Raw genomic sequence first — 23,230 nt, 5'->3', positions numbered from 1 at the left:
TTGTGTTGGTGTCTGTCATTTTCATTTGAGAAATAAATGTAGGGTAATTATTAGTACCAGAGGCTCATGGGAGTATAGAGACCTTTAGATTCCCAAATTCAAAGTAGACATCAGACTCACCTTGGCAAAAATTTGGATGATGTAATATTGGGATAAGTGGGGAAGTAACAGGTGTTAATTTATGTTGCCAAAGTTTCTAGGTTAGAACTGTACAGTTAGTAAATGGATTTGTATTTATTTCAATACTTTTAAGAGAGAGAGCTGGCAGTGGGAGGTTTGTAGAAAGCTTAGATTCAGTATCTACCCAATGTTTACTGTAATCTCGTCTTATTCTATAGACTTGTTTCATCTGGAAAACAAACAAATAATAATAATAATAATAATATAAATTGGGTATACCCCATCCACCTGATGTTGTCCTGTGGAACAAAAAATATTTACTTAATCTAGTTTCCTCCCTTTGGAAGTCAAAATTCATTATCACCATTTGAATTTTTTCCAGTAATTTGTCAGAAATATAAATAGTTGGAACTTGAAATAAAAATAAAAAGCATGATGAAACTTCATTTGGATTGTGGCTATTGTTCATGAAATTGAAGGTATTTATTGTTCATAAAATTGAAGGTATTTCCACATTTTAAGCATGTGTGTAGTCTCCATATAATCTGCTTATAATTAATATGAAAAGGTTTATTTAGGGTTTTTTATATGTCAACCCCAACATAATGAATTAATTTGGCACAAATTGAAATTCTGAACATTTAATGAATTAATGCCTTTTAGGATCGAACTGTATAAAGAGGGGTTTAGATCTGGAGTAACTGACAATTGGTCAGTAAAGTTTTAAATCCCAGTATGCATGAAACCAGTCTGAAATAAAAACATCCAACACAAGCAAACTGGTTCAATAAAAATTAGGAAACAAACTGAAGATGTATCTAATAGAAACATATACTAAACAAGAAGTTTTGGAAATACCAGAGATATTGGAAAGCCTCTATGTATTTGAATCAATTAATGCTAAAGGAAATTGCCGCTCTAAAGTGGCAATATATTAAAAAGAAAAACTACTAAAAATTGAATCTGGAACATTTGGAGGCAAATATGGATACAGTACTTTTGATACTAAGGAAATTCAAACCACCACCAGCACTACCACTAATCTGTATATACGCTGTATATATATATATATAGTTAGTAAAAATCACTCATACATTTTTTTACAAGTTAACATTTGCCAGTGTTGTATAAAGAACAAAACAGCACCCTTCATTTGAAATTTATTGAAGATAAATAATAAAAAACATAAGAACATAATAAAAAATGAAAGCTAACAAAATGCCAGGCCCAAGCAGGTTTCCTTCAAATTTCTACAAGAAATGTAAAGACCTACTTCTATCATTCTGTTCAATAAAATTTGGCTCAGTGAATAAAATACCAGACACTTGGCAATCATATTGAATAATTTTATTTATTAAACCAGGCAAATATATTACTGATGCAAATTCCTACAGACCAATTAACTCATTAAATCAGTATCAAAAAAATAATATTTATGGCTGATAGTTCAAATCCATCTAAAACCAAGTACAACCACCTCTGATCATGCCACTCTTGGTTCACTGTCAGACAGGAAAGCGGTCTCTGAGAAATATCCTTCCATCACTTGCCCCTGAAGATCAGGCACTGAAGGTGGACAAATACAGTGGTACCTTGGTTCTCAAACTTAATCCGTTCCAGAAGTCTGTTCCAAAACCAAAGTGTTCCAAAACCAAGGTGCACTTTCCTATAGAAAGTAATGCAAAATGGATTAATTTGTTCCAGACTTTTAAAAACAACCTCTAAAACAGCAATTTAACATGAATTTTACTATCTAACGAGACCACTGATCCATAAAATGAAAGCAATGAACAATGTACTGCAGTCACGCAATCAATCAATCAATCAGTAGTTGAACTGGGTTCCACACATTCACAAAAACAAAACAAAAAGGAGCCGCCAAAAACAAAAATGCAAAATAAATAGCAAAAACAGACAGACCTCAGTGTGTAACACTGAAAACGGAAGTGTGGCACTCAAAACAGCATGTTCAGCTTCCGAAAAAAGTTCACAAACCAGAACATTTACTTCTGGGTTTGCAGTGTTTGGGTTCCAAGTTGTTTGAGTACCAAAGCTTTTGAGAACCAAGGTACCACTGCATCAGACCTATTTCGCAGTCTTAAATATTATAAGGGATAGCAAACACCATAGTAAGCCTGTAGCCATTTTTAAACTAGATGCATTGAAAACTTTTGATTTTTTTTTAACCGGTCTTTTCTAAATGCAGGAGGCATAGCTAGCATAAGATTAAATGCCTTCGGAAATGGCACTATTGAAAGGAGCTGAACAAGGATGTCCTCTTTCACCGCTACTTTTTGTACTCATCACGCAACCGCTGGTGAAAGAGGACTTGGATATTAAAGGTTATGAAATTGGGAACATGCAACATAAAAATCAGTTTGTTTGCAGAAGAGTTGGACTTACTTTTGCATAGACATACCTAGGATTGCACCATTAGATACCTTCGTCTATGGCAGGGGTAGGCAACCTAGGGTCTGGGGGCCGGATGAGGCCCAATCACCATCTCAATCCGGCCTGTGGACAGTCTGGGAATCAGCGTGCTTTTACATGAGTAGAATGTGTCCTTTTATTTAAAATGCATCTCTGGGTTATTTGTGGGGCATAGGAATTTGTTCCTCCCCCCCCCCATATAGTCTGGCCCACCACATGGTCTGAGGGACGTGGACTGGCCCACAGCTGAAAAAGGTTGCTGACCCCTGGTCTACGGCATCCTTCCTCCTAAGAAGGGGCCAATTGTTATTTATATATCTACATCTATTTATCAAGAAACAGAAGTGTTGGCCTGCAGTTTAGCCTCTGCAAACCTCTGCAAAAAGCTTGTCCATTATTGTAATATTCCATGCTGTGGACAAACATTCTTTGCAATTCAGGAACTATATTGAGACAGAAGACGAACCTCTGGGAGAGCTACAAGCTCTCCGGCTCCTAATATTCCAGTTTAGGTGGCCTCTCCCTAGGGTTGCCATATTTTCACAAAGTTGTTGAGCTTCCTTTCACACAAAAATGATTTTTTAAAAAGGTTTTTAAAAGTAAAATAGTTCCAAACAACACTGCTGATATGGTTTGTCATACATCCAGATTTTCCTAGACATCTTTTTTTTTTTTTTGCCGGTTTTTGCCCAGACATGTTTTCTGACAGCAGTATTCTATGTATGTCCGGAAATTTGGGGTATATGGCAACAAAATCACCTCAAATATCATCTTGCTCTGAGGGAAGGTGAAAACTACGCTATGTACACACCATACATTTAAAGCAAATAACTCTCCCCCCCCCAATCTTTGAAATATTAGTTTGTTAAGGGCGCTGGGAATTGTAGCTCTTTGAAGGGCAATCCACAGTTCCCAGGATTTTTCAGGGACATGCTTCAAATGTAGTATCCACAGCCTAAAACAGGGCAAGGTTTCCTCCCCCCACCCCCCCCAAGGGCTATGGTGGGAGGGTGAAAAATGTTCTGTGGAAGGGGACATGCCAGAGATGACTGAACGTGTGGCCCAACATGTGGAGGGCACCACGTTGGCTATCTCTGGTGTACTGGATCGCAGCAGGCTGAAGGTGCAGACAATGGTCTGCAGCAGATGTTAAGAACCATTTTAGGGGCCAGACAGGAACGAACACATGGCAAAAACAATCAGAGCCATTGCATAGATTACAGGAGGCAGTTTAAAATATTAGATTCTAATCAGGGATACTCAAGAAGCAGAAGATTCAGGAAGCAGAAATATCTAATTTAATGTGGTCACTACTTCCCTCCTTTTCTCCTTTATCAGATTTCCTTTCCTTTCTTTTCTAAGTGTAATTATTTTCCAGTGATCCCCATATTTTGAACTCCCGTTCCCTTAAAAAAAAAAAAAGGAGGTGGGAGGGAGAGTAAAAAAAGCAATTTTCTAAAAAGAAAGTTTTATTTTGAATTTAAAGAATAAGAATAATCATGCTGTCCTTCATCCAGAGATCTCAGGGCTGTTTGCAATAATTAGAACAGTCACATTACTCAAAAGAAGAATAAAACAACCACAATCCTTGGCATGCTTACTCGGAACAAAATTTCCCTGAATTTAGTGGGGCTTATTCCCAGTGAAGTACCTTAGGTAGAGGACTGCAGCCTAAAGAAGGGAAAAGACTACAAACAATGGGCCAGGGAGTGACCAGAAGACTTAAAATACCAACACCTACAGGCTAAAAGTCCTGGAAGAGAGTGACAGGGTCATGTTTGTGTGATGCCTAATAAGCCTACAGAAGTTCTTTGCCTGCAAAAGTTGTCTGCATTTTCTGGCTGACCACGGAAGAGGAGAAGCCCAACAGAAATGCAGACTTTCAGTCTCCTGGAAGACTAGTTTTTCTTTTTCTTTTTCTAAAGTCTTCTATCAAATGGACCACTCCATTCCTCCTCCACTAGCCCTCTGCATTTCCATGCAGGTGATGAAAGGTGTTTTTGTTCCTTCATGGCTAGCACAGAAACCCAATGGGCTGCTAAACAGAAGGCTTGGCATGATCCATCTCTTCTCCATGAGCCCTCTCACTCGCCTGCGTGGAATTCCTGCTCGCCTCTGGCAACCATGTGAGTGCTGAAACACAAGGCTGGCCTAAAATGATAGTAAATGTGCCAACATGTGAATTTCTGTGGGCAAAGGACTCACTATGGTGGGTTAGAGAGCTAGTTGTGTGGTCAGGCTAGCTTCTCCTGTACTCTTCGGATCACTCTTCGGGACAACGCTCATGCCAGTCAGATTTCAGGAAGCCCCAGGTTTGGGTTGTAGCATCTCCAAGTAGAAGGATCTCAGGAATTAGGTCCAGGAATGACCTTGGAATCAAACCCTCCAAATGTCCCTATTTTCCATGGACAGTTCCAGATTTACAGAAGCTGTCCTGGTTTTCCTTAGGATGTCCCTATTTTCATCGGAGAAATGTTGAAGGGTATGGAGTCCTGCTATATGCGCCACCTACTCTCAGATCTCCTTTCCCCTTCACACCAAATATTTTTAATATCCTGCAGCTTAGACTGCAGTATGGACTTTCTATAGCCAGCTGAATTCAAACACAGTAATTTAGGCAAATTTGAAGTAATAACTTCTACTCAGATTTTCAAACCATTAAAAAAATGTTCTTTTGGAGCAGATCCTTGTAAAAGGTAGCCTAGCCTTGAGCCATAACCACAAATTTCACAAGGTCATGTGCATGCATCTTGCAGCGTGTTAAATGCTGGAGAATTTTCTCTTGTCTCTGCACAGAGAAGTGATGCATGCAGGCACGCCAAGCAGAACTGGCCCTTATTTGAATAAGCTTCCCACATCTTAGCAATAGCCTACGAAGACTGAATCTTCGCCTCAGAAATATTAATGTTTGGAATACGCACACTGCCCGCACGGCTACTTGCAACCCATGCAACCCTTTATTTTCTCTAGAAAATTTACAGCTCTGTGTTCCTTAACCCCTTCATTTACTAACTAGCACAGACATGCATTGTTAGGTTTGACTGCAAAATCTCCCACACTTGAAAGATTTGGGGCACAAACCTATGCTGCAACATTGCACAAAATGTGCACATGCTAATTTTTATATAGAGATACACTTTAGGCTGTTTAATCAAAGGGGGGGAAGGGCAGGAGAGCCTGGGGCTCAGGTTCTCCTGCCTCCCCTAGCAACACCTTGAATGAGGCTAACTCACAGCCTAAAATACCTATTTAAGGACAGGCAGCAGCTACCATAATTTCTCAAGTTAGGAGATACTGGGGCTCAGTCATGATCAGGAAGATGCCCTTCTTATCATGGAAGCCTTTTCCTCTCTTTCAGGTGTGGGAGAGAAGCATAGCTCCTGAATGGCAAAGGAAAGCACTCTTAGGGCATGCTATTTTAGGAGGTGAAACGTAATTTGTGCAAATTTCTTCAATGAGGGGTCTTAAAAATATACTTTTGAGCTGTGAGGAATTCAAATCTGTTATTATTTTGTGACTGGACAACATTTAGCTCTGCATATGTTTAATGAAGAAGAACAAAAACTGCTTTCAGAAAACCAAATAATTTTAATTTTACGTTCTGAAAATGCCAGGTAATGCTAAATAATAAGAATAAGAATAAAGAATAGTACTTGGCAATCATTTTTAACAATTTCTATGCAATTTTACACACATTTTACTTACCGAGCAAACCTAAAGTATACAGTATTAATTAACCAAATTATCTTTTGAATTCCCAAGTCATATTATAACTTTTTAGCAAAGTTTAAAAATTCAACATGCCCTACTACCTGTTTCCTATGTGGAATGTTTCAGGGATGGACTCTGGTACTGAAAGCAGGTTCTGTGGCTCAGGCCCATTGGCGAAACTACAGAATATTTTAAAGAAGCTATGAATGCAACAGAATAAAAAGAAAAGCAAGCGTGAGACATTTATTAGGCTGGGGAGATTTTGAAAGGCAAATATTTTACAGCTTTACAGCCCTGTAGGAGTCTTAAATTTCATTTGTATTATTGAAACATATAAAAGAGTCGGATTCCACCGAGTGGTAGTTTTTCTTTGGAAAGCATGGGAGGGGCTGTGGTTTTCCCTAGCTAGTGATACTTTGCATAGATGGATAGTTTGTCTAGATAGATAGATAGTTCACACAGGTATCTATAATGGGTTCTGTCCTGCTCTGGGTGCATGCAAGTGTCCAAGTAACACAGAGCTATTTGTGAATAAATGATAGCTAACTCACAGCTCTAAGAGAGGAAGCAACACAACTTCTCCACATGCAGTACATTTGTGCTTGCAGTGAATGACAGCTGCACATTTAACAGAAAAATAGTATTTTCTTGTCAAATGAAGACTTCTGTCCATAGCTAGTGAAATAGTGAAGTGCCTGAATAGAGGGATGGGGAACTGGTGGCTTGTGGGATGTTGTTGGACTACTATTCCCATCATTCCTGACCTTTAGCCCTTGCTGGCTGGGGCTAATGGGACTTGTAGTCCAACAACATCGGTGGGGGGGCACCAGTCTTAACATGTGGCCCCCCAGCCCAATTTGAAACCATATCAGACCCTCTTTTGCAAACGTGCTCGTTTGTCAAGGGTGCTACGAGTTCTTAGGGGACCCCTATTTCCCTCCCAGAGCTACAATTCTCAAGAGTGGTTTAACAAACAACCCCTCTTCATAGGGAACTCTGGTGAAGTGCTTCTTGATAATCCATGAATCATGGTAGGCTGCAATCCAGAAATAAAACAAGTGCACTGAGTAAACTAAAATTATGTTTCAGTCAAGCACATGCTCAGATTTCTCCCTCTGAAATTAAAGGAAAGGTAAAAATAAGGGAAAAAAAATGATTAACTCTGACTAGTTTATGCCTGTTTACTTGGAGGTTTTCCGGCCAGAGAAGGATGAGTAGGTATATAAATATGCCGGCTGGTGCTAATTCAGATACCACCCCCAAAATGTCTTATATTATACCTTTCTCATTTCAGGGGGGGGGACCAAGGAGCCCCCCACAGTTCAGCTACACACAGTATTCTGTGTGCTGCTGAAGTGTCCAGTGCAGGGTTGGCTCTGGGTATGAGGGGCGTTGGGCAGAAGGCACCCTTCTCTGGCAGCACTGGCAAGCAGCAGCGCTCTGAGCAGTAATGGGCAGCTTGGCAGCTAGCCATCATTTAGATTTCCCACAATGCCCTGCAGTGAGGCTACCTTGGGGCACTGTGGGAAATTATGCTTGTTAGACACAGCCACCCAGTACTGTTTGGAGTGCTGAGGTGGGTTTTCTTTTTTAATTATTTTAGTTTTAGGGTTTTGTTATTATAAGGCCAAGTATCAGCAGAGGGGTCTTTCTGGGAGCTGTGCTCTGGTGGCTGCCTCAGGAAGCCAGGAGTTGGCCGTGTCCCTGGCTCAATGGCCCATACAGATCACGCTAGTTCGTTCTGACTATTAAGCTAGGATGCGGAACTGGTGGCTCCCATTAATCTATACCGGCTGGAGCTGGTGACGACTGGATCCAATGATACCTAGAGGGTGACAGGTTCCCCATCCTTGACCAACAGATGTGACACAGGAGAGATCAGCGATCTGATCTCCCAATAGCTTTATTTTTTCGTATTTCACAATTACATTTCTATTCCCATTTTTCCCAAGGTGCTCGTGGTAGCATACAGGGTTCTCCGTTTTACCCTCACAACACCCCTGTGAGGTAGGTTAGGCTGAGAGATAGTGGCTGACACAAGATCACCCAGTGAGCTTTCTGGATGAGAGGGGATTTGAACTGCAGCCTCCCAGGTCCTAACCCAAACACTACGCCATGCTGGCTCTCACTGGGGGAAACTTTTAACTGGGGTGCAGAGCTATCAAGGGCCTGGTAATCCAGCCCTTCCCTTGACCACTGTCCCCTAAAGTTGCAAGCAGTCTGCTGGGAGAAAAGTGTAGATGTTCTGGTTTCCCCTTCATAAGCAAGCATGGTAGCACAGGTAGTGCTGTCCTTTGGCCTAGGGACACTGGATTTTGCATAGACCAAGTCAGATAATTGGCCCCTCTCTCTATACAGTAGTACCTCAGGTTCCATACGCTTCAGGTTCCATACGCTTCAGGTTCCATACGCTTCAGGTTACAGACTCCGCTAACCCAGAAATAGTGCTTCAGGTTAAGAACTTTGCTTCAGGATGAGAACAGAAATCATGCTCCAGCGGCGTGGCGGCAGCAGAAGGCCCCATTAGCTAAAGTGGTGCTTCAGGTTAAGAACAGTTTCAGGTTAAGAATGGACCTCCGGAATGAATTACGGTAAGTACCGGTACTTAAAGCGAGGTAGCACTGTATATGACACTGACTGGCAGCAACTGTCTTGGGCTCCAGACAGCCCACTTTCCTAGCCTTACTGGTAGATGCCCAAAGATCTGCCACTGAGCTAAGATTTTCCTCCAAACCTACATCTTCCTGACCCCACCTTCCCAAATCTCCCTAACAATATATGCAGACACCTCCTTCTTTTCTTAAAAATCCTTTTCAGTGGAAAATGCTGCCTCCCCCATTCCCTAAATCACACTCAATCTTCCAGAAAGCCTCTTATGAATAACAGAAAGCAGGATGGATCTGCAGACCAACAGGTAGATCTTAGTAGCTGATTGGTTTCACAGCAGTCAGCCTGCAGCTGTTTCAAGTTAACTTCTGAACATCTGCAGAGTACAAATTTGAGTATAATTAAAAGGTCCTTTCACCTCAAAACCCATCAGGGGATCCTCAGTGAGGGGCAAATTTCCCAAGTCACATAGCTTATGAGCTTAAGCAAGAGGCTATTAACTGAATTCAGGATGAGACTCCTCTGTCCATTTCCTGAGAAGCTTGGCTCCCTCTGTGGGTAAGTTGACAGCAGGAGAGGAAACCAGGATAAAATTTGGGTTTTAAAGTATTCAAAGTTCTCCTTTGTTTCACCAGGTACCATACAGACAGTCCTAGTTCTTAAGCCAAACTGGTTGTGGCCTACGGACTGTACCCAACTGAAACTGGGAAGAGATTAAAAGGGCCTTTTATTGAGAGTAAAGGAAACTCCCATTTTCTGAAGAGATCTTCGCGGAGCCCCAGCAAAGGGATTCCTGCGTTTGTTCAGCATTTCACCTCTTGCTGTATATGCTAATTACTTATTTTGAGGATTTGTCTCCTACTTTTCCAGCTGAAAAGGATCCCCTAGTTGCTTACATGAAATCAAAATTAAGACAGGCCCAGCCGGTAGGCTTTTACAAACACAGAATCTGAAGGAAGGCTTCTGCGCACAATGATCGTGCTTTGGGTATTAAAATCAACAGGGGAGACCCTCCTTGCACCTTCACTGACTGTGCTTTTGCTCAATTGTTCAATATACTTTATGAAGGCCTTTGGTCGTGGGATTATCTTCCCTTCGCTTATGTTGCTGTGCACTGTTATTCTGGTACTGTATTGGCTGTTTCTTGTAATTTTTTGTTATTTTAATTTCTACCATACACTTATTTTAATTGTTAGATTTTTGTGTGACTCGACCTGGGCCCAAGGAAAAGGAAAAAGGAACAAGGAAAAAACTCACGCTTACAAATAAATCCAACCACGTCTGCTCGGAAGTAAGTCCTGTTGAATTAGTTGGGGCCACCTACTTCCACATAAATGGGGTTAGGATTGCAACCTTAGAAATCAGTTTTCAAAGTTAAACGAATTATTTCATTTATCTCTATGGATATGTTCCTTTGTTTTGTTTTTTGAAAAAAGAAATTGGCACAAAGTTCAAATCCTGTGTTATCTGTGACACAGGCCAACCCAATACCCCTGGAAAGTGCATTAGCAGGACATGAAGAGAGAGCCATCCATTGCTCTATGTCCACAACATTAAGGTTGGAAAATCATCTCTAGCAGACTCTTACACCAGCGAAGGGCTTATAATTTAAAGGGGGAGGGGCGTTCAGACACAGAGCTTTAAAGAGGGTCTGTGCCTGGAAAGAGTGGAGGAAAAATGTGTGGATAAGCCCTGAGTGGGATTCTGCCAGAAAATATTTATTCTTTACCATTTGGCAGCAGTAATTCATATATATAACTGACAGAGGATTCATTTACATTTTTAAAAAAGAGAAGGGGCTCAAACCTGCCTGGAAACCATACTGTCTGATCTTGCGCCCTAATTTCAGATGCATGGCAGTATCTCTGAAGGTACTGTGCCAGCACTCAGAGGCACACTCAAATTCAAGGAAAAACCCATGCATCTAAGAGAAAATCCGGGACAATGAAGGCAGGTTTAAAGCTTGAGCCCTAGTAAGTTCTGGTTCAAATTAAGATTTCAGAAGAGACAAAAAAAGTTTGTCTCTTAAAAACCCTGCAAAATCCAACCCGGAACTTTGTATTTGGGCAGTTTAGTGCCATCTTGTGATCACCAGCCTCAATTGCAACCAGGAAAAGAAAGAAGGTGATATTTTATCCTGAGCTTTTGCAGAGAGAGCCTTTGAGTTTCTCCTCTTTCTGGGTTTAGAGACTATGAGGGTTGATGGAAAGCAATGGGGGTCTGTAAATATTTTATTTATTAGAAGTCTATATCCTAATTTTATAGAGTTGGCGGTATTAGATGTTCTTTATAATTTAATCACTTATGGACTTAAAGGTATAAATGCTCTATAAAACCAGCCTGTACTATACTGGTATGTCTGCATTTATTGTACATTATGTTCTATATAAGATGATGGCTGTGTTCCTAGCCACACTTGTCTGAGAGTAAGTCTCATTGAGCTCCATGGTATTTACTTCTGATTAGGTAGGCATAGCATTACACTGTTTATTGAAATGGCCTTTCAAAATGGCACAGCTCCCATAAGAGTATTAAAAATTCAGTATTTATTTGTTATTTTACAGATTTATAAAGTGCATCAAAGCCAGAATCTATGAAAGGGTTGTGCAGTAAAGTAAAATATGATAAACTGCAAAAGTTAACAGACCCTAAAAGGATTACTACAATGTACAATTAGTAGTAGATTGGCAATAAATTGGCTGCGTAACAATTCAGGGAATACCTTCTTAAACCAAAATGTATTCCCCACCTGACTAAGCACTGAGGTACTTAGGCCATATGCAATGGGATTTAAAATTTTAAATTTTTGCTGTGTGTATGAGATGTTATGTGCTGGTAACTCAACCTGAGCTTTTAGATGGAGTGGGCTATCAGACTAAGTACCGGTAACTACATCAGGGGTCTTCAACCTATTTGGTACCTGGGAGCACACTTGGAAATCTAAAGAACAGGCACCACAAAATGCTCTGATGGTGTTTCCTGCTTGGCAGGGGGTTGGACTCGATGGCCCTTGTGGTCTCTTCCAACTCTATGATTCTATGATTCTATGAAAATGCCATTTTCATAGTAGAAAATCTGATGATGCTCAGAACCTTTCTCCGAAACAGTCAGAACACCAAGACCTGAAGCAAATAAAGGACAGAGGGAATCAGCAGACAACACCTCTAAAAAAACAGGCACCCCCCCCACCAAAGAAAAAACAAGCCACAAGAACGGCTGCAGCTCAGTGGTACAGCATTGGCTTAGCATGCAGAAGGTCTCAGTTTCAGTCCCCAGCATCTTCAGAATGACTGGGAAAGACTCCCTTCCTGAAACCCTGGGGAGCATCTGCTGGTCATTGTAGACCTGTGTTCCCCAAACTTGGGTTGCCAGCTGTTTTTGGACTACAACTCCCATCATCCCTAGCTAGCAGGACCAGTGGTCAGGGATGATGGGAATTGTAGTCCAGAAACAGTTGCAGACCCAAGTTTGGGAAACACTGGGACTAATACTAAGCTAGAGGGATCAACAAGTTAACTCAGTACAGTATAAAGCAACTCCTTATGCTCCTAAAAAAGCTCATATAAAATAAAAAATAGGGGTGGGCAAGGGGCCTTGGAGTGTGCCTGGAGGTGTCTGAGGTTTCATGATGCCAATGAAAGCTTTGTTGGGGACCCCAGAACTAAACTAACGGTGTTGCATCCACAACACGGTAGGCTGGTTGTGTAACTTGTGAATCCAGAAATGCCTCCAGCCACATAGTTTCAACATGCTGAGAACTTCTATCTGGAATTGACCCTGTCTGGCTACACACCTGACTTGGTTATACAAGACCAGCGTGGCCGGTGCAGAGATGGAAAGTATGAGAAGGCTGATGTGTTCAACTCTTTGAAGGAGGGCAGGATAAAGCAGCAGTGTGGAGGAGCACAGCTCTAGCAGGAACAAGAATGTAATAATAAATAATAATAATAAATAATTTATTATTTATACCCCGCCCATCTGGCTGAGTTTCCACAGCCACTCTGGGCAGCTCCCAGTTGAGTGTTAAAAACAATACAGCATTAAATATTTAAAAATTCCCTAAACAGGGCTGTCTTCAGATGTCTTTTAAAAATAGGATAGCTGCTTATTTCCTTGACATCTGGTGGGAGGGCGTTCCACAGGGTGGGCGCCACTACCAAGAAGGCCCTCTGCCTGGTTCCCTGTAACCTCACTTCTCACAATGAAGGAACTGCCAGCAGGCCTTTGGCGCTGAATCTCAGTGTCTGGGCTGAATGATGGGGGTGGAGACGCTCCTTCAGGTATACAGGACTGAGGCCATTTAGGGCTTTAAAGGTCAGCACCAACACTTTGAATTGTGCTCACAGCAATGTGTAATTTGCTGGAGTGTTTTTTTTTTACCTGCGATGTAAGCTTGAGGGGCAGGGGAGGTAGCTTGCATATGTTCCCTCGCTAGGTAGGCTGGGCTCACAAAATGAATGGCCTAGGGTCACCCAGATAGCTTCCTGTCTGATCAGGGATGTGAGCTTATGTTTCCCCAGCCAAGTCTAACATGCCATATCACTGCACTACCCTCTGCCAACTCATCTATGTTTCGATTTTCCTTTTTGGGTCTGGCTATGGACTCTTTAGGGATGTGGCTTGGGCGGGACAGGGGGCTGTCATGATGAACTCCCAGACTTCCAACATGTACCACTACACCACAGGAGGGGAACCCAGGCCATAGGTCAGAGAACAAGCTGCCTTTAGAGCAGAGAACACTAGATGCCCATCTTGGTGGGCTGTGATGAAAAGGGAGAGATGCTTGGCAGGGCTCAACCTCACACCCCAGGATCAAAGAATTGGAGAACTGCAGAGCTCGTAGGAACCTCAAGGGTCATCTAGTCCAACCCCCTGCAATGCAGTCCTTCTGCAATGCAGAAACCCTTCTTTTACCTCTGGAGTAACACAGGCTGGCAACAGCTTCCCAGGATCTCAGCTGGTGGCTTTTCTCATCACCTGTTACCACTTTTAATTAGGGAGGTCAAGGGAATGAACCTGGGACATTCTACATGCAAAGCATGTGTTTTGCTAATGAGCCAGGGGCCGTCCCCTGGTTTGCATGTTCTTTGGAGCCTTGCTGCTACTGCCCTCTATCTTCACCCAGATAAGGCCAACAGTGCTGGGACTTAAAGTGGGGGGTGCTATGGATGTATGGTGCCAACTCAAACAAGCCCAGTCTGGCAATCGGGTACCAACATTTATTTGGGGGGTGGGGGGAGAGGTAAGATGAAATTTTAAAATTTCTGAATGAACTGAGATAAATAAGGTGTGAGAACCCTAAAGGGCTAACTTAAATGCTGTCTAGACCCAAAATGAACCACACAATGTACATTGGCAGGAAAAAGATTTTATAGACCTCCTAAGAATGCTGTACACCTGATCTCTCTTTCTCCCTCTCTTTCCTTGCACCAGCGTGATAAAGGCTTACAAACATTAGTTAAGACAACCAATTTACCCATTGGACTCTGCAACGACCTATAACAATTGATTAACTGTCTGATAAAACACCCATCTCTCTTTACTGAAGCCTTTATAAAGATTTTATAAATGGAAACTTAATGTACTCATTCACAACCAAGGAAGGCGTAAGATTAAGCACTGCACTTCAACGTTAGCAGGATTTTGCTGGTTCAAATGGTTTTGGATGCAGAGAAAGATTCCCCTCCACCTCAACTGATCACTTCTGGCAAATTTTGCAAGCAGGGATTTTCGAGGGACATATATCAAGCAAAATAGCTGAACCACCACAGTACATTGTTGTTGTTGTTGTTTAAAAAGGTCATGCCATAGCTTAAGACTGACTGGAAACCATGTTTTCTAATGTTGAAGCTTGGCCTCAGGACCCCCAGAGTTGGTGGTGGGAACTGAGGTGCTTGCTGTTACTAGAGTGGTGAGTAGAAAGCAGTTTGCATATGTTCAGAGGGAGTTTGAGTCCTAGGAATCAAGACCCTGTCTGGTCTACATGAAAATGGGTTCAGGAGCGAGCCAGCAGTGAATCACACTGTGCAAGTTGGAGTTAACTCTTTACTAGCAAGAACACGATCTGCAGAGGAGTGTCAGGCCTAATGAGCATGGCTACTCATCCCCAGTAGGCCTTGCCCCTTTGAAACAGTTGCTGAGTCCTCACCTCCCCACAGCTGTCTTAAGTCTCCTACTGTCCAGAGTTTTTTCAAAGCAAATCAGAGACTGCACCTGCATGTCACCAATCTTTCCTCTGCCCGCTTCAGCCCTCTTCTGGTTCTGGGAGACCAGTGGGGTGCGGAGCTTGTTGCGGCAGGAGGGGGAGACGCACACGACTCTTCATCAGCCTGACCCATCTCTGCCTCTTGGCATCTCCTTTCCCACTAGCCAGCTTCAGCTTCTGCCTCTGATTCTGAACTTCTCTCTGCCACAGACTCTCCCACTCACTGAGTCCTGTTACCCCTCCAGCTTCCGACACCTCCTCCTCCCAGTCTTCTCCCTTTGACTACTCATCACTGTCCCACTATCACCCTTGGGGCTCTGAACCTTCTTCCCCTGGTGGTTCCCCAGCTGGTTCCTCCCACCATTCCTCTCCGTCCAACCAGCCCATGACATCAGCAACCCTGGAGAGAATGACAGCTAAACCCAGGTGCGGAATGCCTGAGGAAACACAGCTGTGCCCAGTCTGGCTAAGATAGGGCTGGAAGCACAGAGCATGTGATCCCTGCACCTGAAGCTGACTCAGATTGGAACCTGCCTTAATAATAGCAGTGACCTATTTAAGGAGAAGAGAGGCAAGCCCCAAGCTTTGGCACAACTGTCCAGGAGAGGCGTGAGGAGGTGTATTGTGAAAACCAAGGCGGTGACGTAGGACATCAAAGTGCAGAGGAGGATGGAACAACCAGTGCTGGCTTAAGGTGCAGCAGAGGTGATGGGTGATGGAAGCCCCCATAGTCGCCTTTGACTGGGCGTAACCTTCCAGGGGTCCTTTACCTTTTTACCTTTTTTTAACCTATCACCTGAATCTAATACATTGGTGTTAATTAATTTCATGGGCAGAATGATAAGCGTCAGCCTCACAATGCAAAGTAATTTTCCCCATTTTTGGTGAGGAATTATGCTGGCAGCTTTTCAACACCAGTAAGTCCAAATAAGGGTATACTTTCACTTGTGCAACATAAACAAATGTTGTGTTGTTGTTTGAAGTGACTTCTGTTGATATGGTGGCTGTGTCTTGTTTTACAGACATCCACCCCTCCAGTTGCAGGCAGTTGGACTAGCTGACCCTTGTAATCCCTTCCAACTCTACAGTTCTATGGTTTTTTGGCAAGTTGGTCTCCACACAGCAGACTGAGTGCACAACACAGCTCGCCTAATCAATCTTCCCCACTATGGTAAGATGTATTTATATTTAAATTACATCATTCATTTCTGTGTTTGCACATGGACATATAAATTAGCATATGCAAATATTCTGCAAATCTCCACTCTTTTTTTGACAGTGCCTTAGTAGCCCTCCTACTTCTGTTATTAGCATAGCTAGCTTTCAGCGGACACAGGAGACTTCATCGGACAGAACAGAAACCCAGCTGGTTTTTCATTGCACACAAAGGAGGATGTTTATATACTGATACATTTAGTTAGTTCTGATGGAGAATTTCGCACTCTCTAACACCAATGGAATAGCTACACACATCTGCAGGGCTTTCACAGCCATGATTTAAATTAGTTTTCTTTGTAATTTCCCTTTTTCAAAATGTCCATACGACAAGTTGGCAGTACCAATGCTGTCCACTAAGCGGCAATATATGACTGAAAGTGTAAAAAAATTGAAATTGAGTGAGCGACTGAAGTACTAATCGAGGTGGTTCTGAATACACCATGTTCAGGTTTGACTTTTTCCTTATCCTTTGCTCAAAAATCTTTTAACACTCCTACTATCATCTCATTTGTTTCTAAGAAACAGCAGTTTATTACAAAGACAAGTCAGTATTTGTGCACTGGAGAAAATCTTTTTTAAAGACATTTTTTATTAAAGATTTCTTGGTTTACAAAAGTATGTGCAATGTCTCTTTTTTCAAGTTACAATCATCTACAGATCAGTTTCATTTGTTGAGACATTAGTGTTACATTAGGATGAAAAGGGGGAAAGAGGTGGTGGGTGGGGTTGGGGTTGGGGTCAGGTGGCAATTTTTCTTTTCTACTTTGTGTGGGGTTTTGTGTTGGCATCGCTTGTGCGGGTTCTCTTTACTATTTTCTTGTATTCCGTTGGTGGTGAGAGAGGTTGGAGTTCGCCTAGGGCAGGCTTCCTCAAACTCGGCCCTCCAGATGTTTTGAGACTACAATTCCCATCATCCCTGACCACCGGTCCTGCTAGCTAGGGATCATGGGAGTTGTAGGCCAGAAACATCTGGAGGGCCAAGTTTGAGGAAGCCTGGCCTAGGGTGTGATTGTTTGTTTGTGATTGGCTGTGGTGAACTTTGTTTTCGTGTGTGAGTGGGGTATGTGTGTGTGTTTTTGAATCAGGTTAGCCATATGATTCGTATGCTGTTGGTGGATTCTTGTTGTTGTCTTGTTAGGCTGTGTATGTGATAAAAGGGAGCCATACCAGGGTGAAGGCATCTTCTTCAATTTGTCCCCATGTCTGTTTCAGTTTGTTGGTTAGTTTTTTCTAATAAGGCTGTTTCCCATACTATTTGATACTATTTGTCCATGCTTACTCCTGACAGATCTCTCCAGTGTTTGGCTATGTTGTTTCTGGCTGCTGAGAGTAGGTGGGTTATGAGCTCTATGATGTGAGTGGGCATTATTCTCTTGGAAGGTGTTTAGTAGGGCCAGTTCTGGGGTGTCTTCTAATACTTAGTTATTTTGCATATTTCTTGTATGATTGTTGTCCAGAATAGTTGTTTTTTGGGGCATTCCCACCATATGTGGAGGTACATGCCTATGGAGAAAAACTATTGATGAAGAAAAACCTGCTGATAATTTTATGTTGGAGATGAAATATTCTTACCCACTTTTTTTTCATATTCCTAGGTAGTCAGACAGGTTAGAATTCTAACTGAATGGCAATAACAACAAAGTTTGGCATCTTGATTGAACTCTGCGCATGATCTGCTAAGAAAGCCTACCTGAATATCTGAAACAGGTAGGAACTTTGGAAAATGAACAAGCATATTAAGAATAATTGCATAAATGCTAATTGCACATTTTGTCCTGATTCTGATAGCTATAGAGTTGTGTGGGATAAAAGCCACGCAGAACACTCAAGCCCCACCCTCTGCTTATTTCAAGTCCTGCTTTGTCTGGCTTCTGAAAATTCAACACATACTGCCTATGTATCTTTTCAGTCATGAGGGCTAGAATCACCTTTTTTAAAAATAAAAAAGTTGAAATTCTCAGAAGGCTGAATTCTGTGTCAGCAAGTGGAAGCTGTGTGTGTGTGTGTGTGTGAGAGAGAGAGAGAGAGAGAGAGAGAGAGAGAGAGAGAAATGGTAGATGAATGGAATGCAAACAGTCCTTGTAGAGGTGCTCATTTAAGATTGATTAAGCTGGAATAAAAAATGTTTGATCTTAAACAATCCCAGCCTGCACAGCAGCTCATCCCTCTCTATATGAAAGAGGAGCCTGTGGCCATCAAAAGGGGAATAACTGGAATAATTTTAATTGCTACAGTTAAATGATGTTTAAATGGTTATAGTATTTCTCATCTTTCCCTCATCTTTTTCTGTTTGCTGTTCTAGTGCTTTATGGCTGCTTTATTGTACTTACTGACGTCCTAAAAAATTGTATAATGATTTTAGTTTTAACCTATGCTGGGAACTGTAGTTTGTTAAGGGTGCTGAGAATTTCAGCTTGGTGAGGGGCAAACTACAGTTCCTGGGATTTTTGGAAAGGGGGAGAATAAGCCATGTGCTTTGACTGCATTGTGGTGTAGTCAGTGACAGCTAGGTCTTTGGCTTTCCTTTCCGCCTGTTTCCTTACTGAAAACATGAGGCTGGGAGAGATGGGGCGGGCCTTTGCCCGCTCTTCAATGCCCAAGGCGACCTGGTTCCTGGTAATGAACCCATGCCTTTGTCCCTTTAGAGACCATACTTTTCTGCCTTCGGAGGGAGAGAATAAACACTTCTCAGAGAGGGACCTCCCTGCTGTCTCTGGCTGATTCATTAATAGAAAGATGACTTGACCTCTTTCCACATGAGATTTGGAGTTGATTCGCACGTGCATGTATATGGCGTTTGAAATGTCATCACTCAGTGACCCACTGCTGAGTGTGTGAACCGTTTCTAGTTAAGTCAGGCAACATGAAATCGCTGCCTGCAGTGTTTGGCCTGAAAGGTCCCCTTGCTCTACATGCTGCTTAAATCTCTGACATTTGTGCGGAATACTTTTTGGGGGGTGGGAAGCAAAGGTGCAAGGCTTCCTCAGTCCTCAAACTGAAATAGATGTTGTCAGACAAGAAAGGACACCATGGTGCTCTTGTATGAGACTCAATGTCAGACAGCGTGGTCCACAAGAGAGGAACATGCTGGTGCAGATTCTGGGGCTAGACATTGGCTGAGCTAGGCCTCAAGCTTATTTACTTATTTAGCCACCTTTCTTCTGAGGAGTGTAAGGCAGTACACATGGGCCATTGCCAAATGAAATGTCTAATAAGGCACTTGCTGCAAAGTCTTTTTTTTCAGAGCAGTTGTTTGAGTCAGAAACAAACAACCATCATTGCACAGCTAGGTTTCCCCTGCCCATGTCTTTTTCAGAAACACTGATTCTGTATTGCCAGGAACATAGAATCTCAGTCGCCTCCCTGTCCAAAAGGCAAGAACATTGTCCTAATAAAAGACCGTTCCTCTGTCGACCAGCACCAGCCGCCCCTAACCTGGTGCCCTCCAGATGTTCTGGACCAGAATTCCCATTATCCCCAGCCTGACCAACACCCAACTTGGCTGACCAAAACAATCCATAACACAGGGTGCCCATGGGTAGAGATCACATGTGCTGCAGAACTTGCATTCAGAATTAACAGCTTTGGTTGACTCTTGCAAGTAAGTCAAGCTACATATTACTCAAGTCATTTTATTACGGTCAATGACCAGTAGAGCTACATATGAAGGCAAACACATTCATGCTGTCAGGGTCCCTAGCAAATCTGATTTGGAAGAGGGGAATTCCTGCCTCCGGCATGGTGATCAGACCCCAAGTGAAAACAAAACACATCCAGGAGAGGGTTTAACCTTCATGGCTTTTGTAAAGAATTCTGGTTAGTTTGGTGAGGGTGTTGACAATTTTCTCTTGGAAATGCCTAGTCCCACTTTTAGAGCTTGTTAGGGAGATGAACTTACAATTAAAATAGTTTAACTTGTTGAGATATCCCAACAGATAGCCATTCCACGTGTCACCTGGCTTCCTTAGACAGATCTAAATGTTGAAAAGCAGATGGATCAGAAGCAGCCTTGTAGTGGCACTTGGAAAGTCCTGTGACAATTTTCTGTTTTTGAATGGCTAAAGTCTACCAGCTGAGACGGCCACTGCCCTCTGCCTGAAGAATAGGCAGTTATCAACTTTATGTACAAGCACACACATTCTTGCCAATTTCCAAATAAGACATACCCCCAAATGCAAAAGAGTAAAGTTTTTGTTTTTGTTTTAAAAAGGAGGGGGAAACCAAGCACATGAATGCCTTCCTAAAACAAAAGCCCAAACTTCACAATGTAATAATAATAATAATAATAATAATAATAGAAGTGTAATTATTATTATTATTAAGTTTGTTGTACTGATGAAGCCAGTGGCAGAGATGACATATGCATTTATAGGAAATAAAACCACAGAGGGGCAGGTGGCTGGCTGATTATTCAACAGCGCTCCCAGCAGCACAGGCAGAAGGAATTGAGACACTCGGCAAAACCGTAGCCCCAGATGGTACCCGCTAGATTGGTTAATCAGCCATGATCTTTTTCTAGCAAACACACGTGGGGTTGAAGAAATGCTGCTCTCTAGCCTCTCTCCTCTCGCTGCAGAGAAAGAAAGAAAGAGCATTAATGGTCTTTTTGTATAGTACAAAATAGAATAACAGCCTTGTCCCCATCCCCCCCACTCCAAAGTGCACCAGCCATAATTTATATTTAATGCAGCATGTCCCCCAAGGGCTGACACAGCAACAGTAGAGCAATGTCTTGTCTTGCTGGATGTGTGTGTGTGTGTGTGTGTGTGTGTGCGCACACACACACACACATACACACACTTGTTTGCTACTGCAAACAGCTATGGTGAGGGGTTTTTTTTTGGCGCTTGCCTGAATGAAGGCAATTCATTTCCCTGATTCAGGACCAAACTGAACATTAACAGTTTTATATTTAAACCCAGGTCAGCCACAGGTCACATGGAAAGCAAGGAAATTGAGAGAGGTTTCATTTTTAGGCACACAGTTTTCACCTTCTCCTTCAAGTGGTTTCTAAGCTAAGCTTTGACACAGGACATAGGCTCAGCTGGGAGAAAAGCACTTCAGGGTGGGAGGTTATACAAGGGAATAAGCAGCAGGAATGGGGAAAGTTCACTCCCACCCCCCACCCCATCTGCATGCCCCTTTTGCTCTAAGATCAACCTCCATCTCCCTGCTTTATTCATACTCGGATTCAGAATTTAATGAACACATCTGCTTCTGTCAAACGTATTATTTCTCCTAGTCCATCCCTTTTTAGTAGCATCTTCAGAGTTGTACGTAAAGGCTGTGTGCATACCATACACTTAAAGAACATCGCTCCCTCCACCAAAGAATGCTGGGAATCATGGTTTATCCCTCACAGCTACAATTCCCAGCATGCTTAGCAAACTACAGTACCCAGGATTCTTTGGGGGGGAAGTTATGTGCTTCAAATGCATGGTGCGCCTGCAACCAATAGCAACAGACCTGCATGCAGGAGAGCTATAGTAAGGTTACATCCGCATCATACATTTAAAGTACATGTAAAACATAGGGCTTTCCCCTAATAATCTTGGGAACCGCACTTTGTTAAGGGTCCTTGCAACTGTAGCTCTGATGGTAAAACTACAGTTCCCAGGATGCTTTGGGGGAAGACACATGCTTTAAATGTATGGTGTGGATGTGACACAAGTCTTTTTGTGCTCGCTGTGCCTATGCTCCAATGCTCACAGATGCAAGACCCTTTATAGAAACTCAAGACATTTTGAAGCAAATATATATTCAGGAGCTTTAAAAGCTTGCAAGTTTTAAAATTCAAAAACACGTCATTCTTAAAGTTTGACCAACGCAAGAACCAGCTTCGTAAAGTAGCAGAGCGCATTTCTCTCCCTTCACATCTGTGATGAATCTCCCCAGCCCAACTCCATAATGCCAGGCATCTCTACTCCTCAGAGCATTGAATAGGGCCTTATACAGCCACAGGCTATCAACCCATCTAGTTTCCTGCTTGCATTGTTACGATTAGACACTGCACTGGAATCCATTGGATGAGGGGAGGTCTAGATCAGGGATCAGCAAACTTTTTCAGCAGGTCCCTCAGACCTTGTTTGGGGCCAGACTTTATTTTGAAAAAAAATAATGAACAAATTCCTATGCCCCACTAATAACCCAGAGATGCATTTTAAATAAAAGCACACATTCTACTCATGTAAAAATATGCTAATTCTCAGACTGTCCGCTGGCTGGATTTAGAAGGCGATTGGGCCGGATCTAGCAAGCAAGCAAGCATAATACACTGAAAGCAATAAAAACTACCTACTATTAAGAGGAACACTGCCCTTTGTTGACCAAGGTTGCTCAAGGTAAAGGTGACACCCTTCATCGTGACATGCCTGCCTGCTGTGTGACATACCAGAGAACTTTGGTAAGAGCAGATCTTTGAGCGAGTAAGGCGAGAGAGCAAGAGGTGGCGAGAATTAGAGGGGGGGCTGTGAAAACAGCGGACTTGTAAGTTTGGCAAATATTGGGGCAGTGTTGGAAGCTGCCCAGAGTCGCTGCTCGCCCCCTGCCCCACATACCAGCATGTAATGCATGCTACCCTATGAATAGATCTCAGAAAAAGGCATCCCCACTAAGGTCTGTTTCCACTGTCCAGTATCCAAATTCGCAGTTCCAAATGTAAGAACAAGCCCACTGCTCGCTCCTCGCCACGCCTACTGAAGTTCAGCTGCATGAAAGATGTTAATTTATTATCAGTCCCATTTCCAAATCCTCAAAAAGGCTGGGAGTTAGTGAGTGTTACCGGTAGTTAGCAAGTTGAAGAGAGAGTGGGGAAGTTGGGGAATCATTTTGTTTGAGTATCATATCATTTGTTAGGGAATTGTAACATCAGTTAGGGATGCGAAGCTGTGCAGAAAATCATGACATCTTTTAATATGTAAGGAGGACTTCTTAGCAGTC

The 23,230-nt window shown here is 42.5% G+C and overlaps 1 protein-coding gene and 1 long non-coding RNA gene across 5 annotated transcripts in view; one reads left to right on the top strand and one right to left on the bottom strand.

Moving 5' to 3' along the window:
- Window positions 1-8,889: 8,889 nt before the first annotated feature.
- SRCIN1 (SRC kinase signaling inhibitor 1) overlaps window positions 8,890-23,230 on the top strand; it is a 331,708-nt gene continuing 317,367 nt past the window's right edge. The window contains exons 1-3 of one of the 4 annotated variants that reach the window (XM_079949239.1): window positions 8,890-9,175; window positions 10,065-10,159; window positions 17,887-17,998. The gene's annotated coding sequence lies outside the window, so the exon portion shown is untranslated. Of the gene's footprint in view, window positions 9,427-9,595; window positions 9,692-10,064; window positions 10,160-17,886; window positions 17,999-23,230 lie in introns of those variants that run through there. The other 3 variants (XM_079949240.1, XM_079949242.1, XM_079949243.1) reach the window with 3 other exon arrangements.
- On the bottom strand, window positions 20,640-22,667 carry LOC307200252. Its single transcript, XR_013832356.1, has 2 exons — window positions 22,590-22,667; window positions 20,640-20,861 (listed from the first exon to the last, which is right to left on the bottom strand). It is a non-coding gene; the product is annotated as an uncharacterized lncRNA (long non-coding RNA).

Source organism: Podarcis cretensis (genome assembly GCF_951804945.1).
Source record: "Podarcis cretensis genome assembly, chromosome: 13".
Lineage (NCBI taxonomy): Eukaryota > Metazoa > Chordata > Lepidosauria > Squamata > Lacertidae > Podarcis > Podarcis cretensis.
This window is presented reverse-complemented; position numbering and strand designations above follow the sequence as displayed.